Source organism: Gracilinanus agilis, chromosome 3, assembly GCF_016433145.1.
Source record: "Gracilinanus agilis isolate LMUSP501 chromosome 3, AgileGrace, whole genome shotgun sequence".
Lineage (NCBI taxonomy): Eukaryota > Metazoa > Chordata > Mammalia > Didelphimorphia > Didelphidae > Gracilinanus > Gracilinanus agilis.
In genome coordinates this window covers 182,380,821-182,386,868 of record NC_058132.1, presented here as the reverse complement: position 1 = coordinate 182,386,868, position 6,048 = coordinate 182,380,821, and the positions used below count along the sequence as shown (strand labels likewise).

General features: G+C 39.4%; 1 pseudogene; it reads right to left on the bottom strand.

Annotated features, from left to right (window-relative positions):
• Positions 1–824: 824 nt before the first annotated feature.
• On the bottom strand, positions 825–925 carry LOC123243421 (annotated as a pseudogene).
• Between the last annotated feature and the right edge of the window lie 5,123 nt (positions 926–6,048).

Here is a 6,048-nt window from a genome sequence, read left to right as displayed (position 1 = left end):
TAGTAATTATATATTTCCTTAATTATTATCCTGCAAGATGTATAGTATAAGGAATAACATCCTCATCCTACAGAAGAAAAAATAGAAGTTGGGGAAAGTATCCAAATAGACTTTAAGATCTGCAAAAAACTTTACATGTATTATTTCACTTAAGCCTCACAATAACACTCTGAGGGAATGAATTACAGGTATTAGTATCCTTATCATCCAGGTGAAGAAACTGATACTCAAGGAGATTAAATGACTTCCCCTAATGTCACATAGATAGTTAACATTAGAGAAGAGATTCAAATCCAAGACTCTTTAGGTCCAAGTCCAGCGTACTGTCTCCTACTCTACTTGCTATGTCTCACCAATTGGTGATTCATATTTCTTCACCAGGTTTATTCATGCTCTGATAGCCTTGGTATTAGGAAGAAGGAAGGAAGTCTTTCTCCCTTTCTAAAAAGAAGATAGTCTCATTACTGACCAAAGTTGGAAAATCCCAGGTCTTTTGTTGTTCACATGAAAGCATGAGTGAGACTTCTAGCTTGGGGGTGAAGGGATGGAAACATCAAAAGAAGAAACTCCCTTACATGGTACTACTAAGAATTAACTTCTTGCTTCTCTTTCTTAGGTGAGGTGTCTAGACATTCAGCACCCAGATATTATCTGCTTTGATTTCCTGTTTTTCCATACAACTTCTACTGATGGGCTTCACTCCCTCATTTTCTGTTCTCTTTAGTCTCGGAAAAACAGAACTTATTGCAATTGATGGAAGTTGTCACATGAGGTCATGTGGTGTGATCTGGAGCCATTTAATTGTGCAATTAGACCCACTTTACAGAAATATGGAATGCTCCATGAATTTGTGTCACTTTGTACAGGGGCCATGCTAATCTCTGTGTCCTTCCAGTTTTAATATATGTACTCCCAACATGAGCATGAGTAATTTAATTGTGATGGAGGAGAAAGTGTAATGTATTTGAAATAAAAGTGACTGGGCTCAATCATACCTGTTTCTTATTACCTATGTGACCCTGCCAAGTCACTTATCTCCTCTGGGCCTCATTTCCCTCTTCTGTAAACTAAGGGGCTTAGAGTCAGTGAATTCTGAGATTCTTCCTAGCTCTAATATGAATAAAATCAATCTTCTTTGGGCAACTATAAATTTTATGGTTTATGCTCTAATACATAGTCCTTGATCTTAACAAACACAGAATAGAGTTGAGATAATTGTTTTAACCCTTTTTTGGCTTTTCCAGCTTGTTACTCTACATTCTCTTCCTCTTTCCAGACCCTGATGTGATTCATAGTAAACAATTTACATTTGGTTTTGGGGAGGGCTTGATTTCCAAGTAAACTGAGTAGGTGGCTTCCTACATGATACGAGTTTCCAGAACCACAGGATATGAGACCATTTAGCTTGACCTCCACCTGACAAAGTTCTTTCTTTATTCAACATCACTGACAAATGGTCATTATACTCCAGTGAAGACCCCACTGCTAGGGAAACCTATTATCTCTTGAAGCAGTCCATTGCACTTTGGGAGAGCTCTAGTTATAAGGAACTTTTTTTCACATCAAGCATGAATCTACTTCTCTGTAATTTTCACCTTTTGTTCATAGTTTTGTCCTTTAGGGACAAGAGGGGAAGGGGTAAGGGAAGAAGTATTTATTAATTGATTACCACGTGCCAAGTGCTGTGCTAAGCACTTAACAAAAATTGTCTCATTTGATCCTCACAGCTACACTATTAGGCTGATCCTCATTTTATAGCTAAAGGAATGGTGGGCAAGTAGAAATTAAGTGGCTTGCCCAGGGTCACATAGCTCATAAGTGTTTGAGGCTGGATTTGGACTCAGGTTGTCCTGATTCCAGGCCACCCAAATGCTTGACTGACAGGTAGATTATAAGCGTACTCCATCTTTTTTAGATGACAACCTTTCAAATACTTGAAGATAGCTTCCATATCCTCATTGAATCTTCCCTTCATCAGGAATCCCTGAGAAATGGCTTTCCTACCATTAAGACATGGCACTTAGAATTGCACCAGAAGAGACAAATTTCTTTATAGGTGATACATCTTTGTCTTCTGGAGTTCCCCGTGATACTGCAACTAGGGGAAATACATTAAGCATGTTATTACCTAGGAAGATGTTATAGAGAGTCTCATTGAATTAGAGTTTGCCCTCTCTACCATCATCATCATTATCGTCATTGTCATCATCATCACCACTACTTCTACCACCATCAACTGTATTATCATTTGTTGGACTTCTTTCATTTGCTTATCCTCAAGACACAAAGAAGTCTGTCTGGTATCTTTGGACAATTCCCTTACTTTTCTCTAAGTCTTAGCATACCTTTGTGTATAATGAAGCAAATAGAAATGGGCTGTCTATTTTCTAGAATATAATCCCTTTTGTGAAAGGGTTTACATTCTAATTGGAGACATGAATTAATATTTGAGGGGCTGGAGGCAATTAAAAGCTAAGGATTGTTCTGTGCTTCCTCTTCCCCAGGTAAATGCCAAAACATTTAATATTGACCTAGTCCTGTCATATGCATGACTGAATTCCCCAACACCAGGTATTTGCAGGAAGTTTTGCCAATCAGACACACTGGAATGCCCTGGCCTCTGACTCAAATAGGGCAGTGTTAGGGTTCCCAGCCCCAGGAACTGTATCTAAGAGGAAGCTCTTATCTACCACTTATGACCTTTACAGATTTGCTGGCAGACCTTATGGGATCCTTTGACCTCATTTGCTTTCTGTTTTGTCTCTTCCTGGCAAGTATGAATAAATGTACTGTTCTTCCCAAGGCAAAATGCCTCTAAATTCAGAATCTCTACCTGACATTCCAACCCATAGCCCATGAGCCAGACCAGAGATCAGAGATCAGAATATCATAGGTATAGATATATAGGTACAGGTATATATTGAACATTTTATTTTACAGTTAGGGGAACTGAGGTTGAGAGAGGTTAAGCAACTTCCTCAAGGCCACACAAATAGTGGTGGTGCTGGTATAGATGGGGGAACCTCATGGTAATCTCTACTGCAGTGTAATGTGGACATGTGGCAGAGACTGACAAGGACGTTTCTGACTGTGTTGTCTGAAGCCTTTGGTAAATGGAATGAGTACAAAATGAATGGAGGACAGATATGCCATATTGGAGTCAGAAAACTTAAGATTGACAACTGATTCTGCCTTTTATTAGCTGTGTGAACTGGGAATGGGTCACTTTATCTCTCTGAGTTTCCATGAAGAGAAGCTACAAGGATGAAAAGGAATAAGTAAAAGTTTGGTTAGACTAATATGAACCATGATTTATTTTTTAAATATCTATCCTCCCTTATTTTTATATCATCTTCTTTTACAAATATATTGTTGCTTCTTCTCTCCTCTCTAGTTAGACTTAAGGGATGATTCTTAGACACTGGAGGAGCCTATAGAAAAGAAATCCGTAATATATCATCTGGCTTCCCCTTTTGGTATGTAACACTCAGTTCCAGAAATAGCTTGCTGCTTTCATTTTATATGTTGTCATTAGACAGGATACTAAGCAGTGCTCCTGCCTCAAACCAGTGTAATACATTTAATGCTATTGGGAAACCACCTCCTTTTATTTTTATAGATGAGGAAACAGAAGCCCAGAGAAGGAGTGATAATAAAGTGCCACAGCTGGGGCTTGAACTCAGGTTCTCTGAATCCTTTTGCACCAGCTCTCAAATTCTATGACTCTGTGATGTTCCAACTCTAAATCGAGCATTCTTTGCTTCTCTCAACCCAATCCTCCTACCTGGTATTACAATATTATTCCTTTGGGCTTTATTGGTTTTTCTGGTCTTCAAGGGTTTCATTGGTAATTCAAGTAGGTCTGGGCAGCACCGAGCCTTATGGATCAAGCCCTTGCAAGAACATGACTGGGGCTAAGACCCTAGGATGCTGAGGGGGAGGTGGGAGGGAAACCAAAGGATAACTTTACACTCTCCACACTTCTTTCCAGGTTATTCAATTCCTCTCCCCTTATCTTGAGGCTACAATCATTCAGGCCTAGTAGAGGCTCGGGTCGAGGGCCCCTGCAGCTCCCCATTTCCAAGCCTAGGCTCCCACTGCACCTGAACTAAAGGAAAAGTCCATTCTCAGAATGGTGCTGGAATCAGACGAAAACAATTTAAATTTAAAAAATGATAGAAATATAGCTGAGTCATTAACCTTTCACTGCTGGTTTTGTATGTCTGTACTTTCTCCACAAGAGCTGGGTTTTTCAAGAGCTGGGTTATGTGGATGACAAGTTCATTTTGAGTTTGTGCTAGGGGTTCTGTTTCTTTCACCATAGAAAGAAGGCAGAGTATCGGGAAAAAGAGAAAAAAAAAGGCTCTGCATGAACTCAGAATGACTCGAGGGAAAGTATTTCACTCCTCAAGACCTTTATTTTCTCCTTTGAAAAATGAGAGTTAGACTAGATAGACATCCTCTAAGGTCCCTTCTAGTTCTGGACCAAGGATCTTATAGGGATAGGACGTAGCAGGCAGACATTACACTGATAAAGATGTTGAGGCATAAACAAAATTAGAGCAGTAGAGAGAGACAGCCAAGTCCCTGCACTGGAAGATCAGAGCCAAGAAAGGATTAGGGTTGGCCTCCGAGTCCCTTGTTTAACATCCTAGTTCTGACACCTACATTCTGTGTAATCTTGAACACAAGTCACAACCCCGGGCCTCAGGAGGATGGCCTCATGGGTAGAGGAGCTGGGTGAATCTGGGTTCAAATAGTGCCTCAGACACATATTATATGGCTTTTGGTAAGTCACAACTTCATAGACTTGGTTTCCTCATCTGTAATGAGGAGGTGAGAGTGAATGGCTTCCAAGGTCTTCTCCTTCTATATCTGTGATCCCATGATCCTCCTCTATAAATGAGGAGATTGAATTAAATGAGGTGAGACCCTTTCTAGATCTAATTCATATGCCCCTAAAGCATTATATTGAGACTCCAATACAGTAATCACTTCCTAAAGTACTGAGTTTTTATCCATCTAATTGTTAGCATTGCTAAACTTCTGACTTTATTATTTTTTATTAACCCTTACCTTCCATCTTAGAATCAATACTGTGTATAGGTTCTAGGACAGAAGAGTAGTAAGGGCTAGGCAGTGGGGGTCAAGTGACTTGCCCAGGGTCACACAGCTGGGAAGTGTCAGATTTGAACCTAGGACCTCCTGTCTCTAGACCTGGGTCTCAATCCATGGAGCTACCCAACTGCTCCCATGACTTTTCTTGGTAATTTTAATTCAACAAACATTTGTCAAATGTCCAGTCATATTTGACCGATCAATAAATATTTAAGAGCCTACTCTGTGCCAGGCTCTGTGCTAAGTGAAAGGGATACAAAATGAGGTAAAAGATAGTTCTTGCCCTCAGAAAACACATCTAATGGGAAGACAAAATGTAAACAAATTATATATACATGTATGTATATATGTGTGTATACACATGTATAGGTATGTGTTTGCATATATATATATATATATATATATATAAAGCTATATGCAGGATAAACAGAAAATAATTAACAAAAAGAAAACACTAGAATTAAGACAAGTTGGAGAAAACTTCCAGTAAAGATGGGATTTTAGTCAGGACTTAAAGGAAGCCACTCTATGCAAGGCATATTATATGGCTTTTGGTTTAAAAGACAGAAGAGGCTGTCAAAACATAATGAGTGTTTTTGCAATTAAGCAGATCCCAGAATGGTAATGCATTTTTTAGAGAACTTCGTAATCAGGTTGCTAAAGGTAAGACATTAGAAGCTCTTTGACTTGCAGGTCCCTTTGGTTTATCTTTGAGACTTACGGGTCCCTTTTCCTTATTCTGGAAGAGAGTTAAACATGTGTTTACATGCTATGGTGACAAATCAAAGGGTGATATGAACAGTGACTCATCCTAGGGCTGAGGTTAACAAAGCCAAGTCTGAGAACTATATAAAGAGGGACCAATGGGGAACCTAGTAGAAAGGAAGAGAGTGAACTGGCTTTAACTAAAAGACAGAAGAGGCTGTCAGA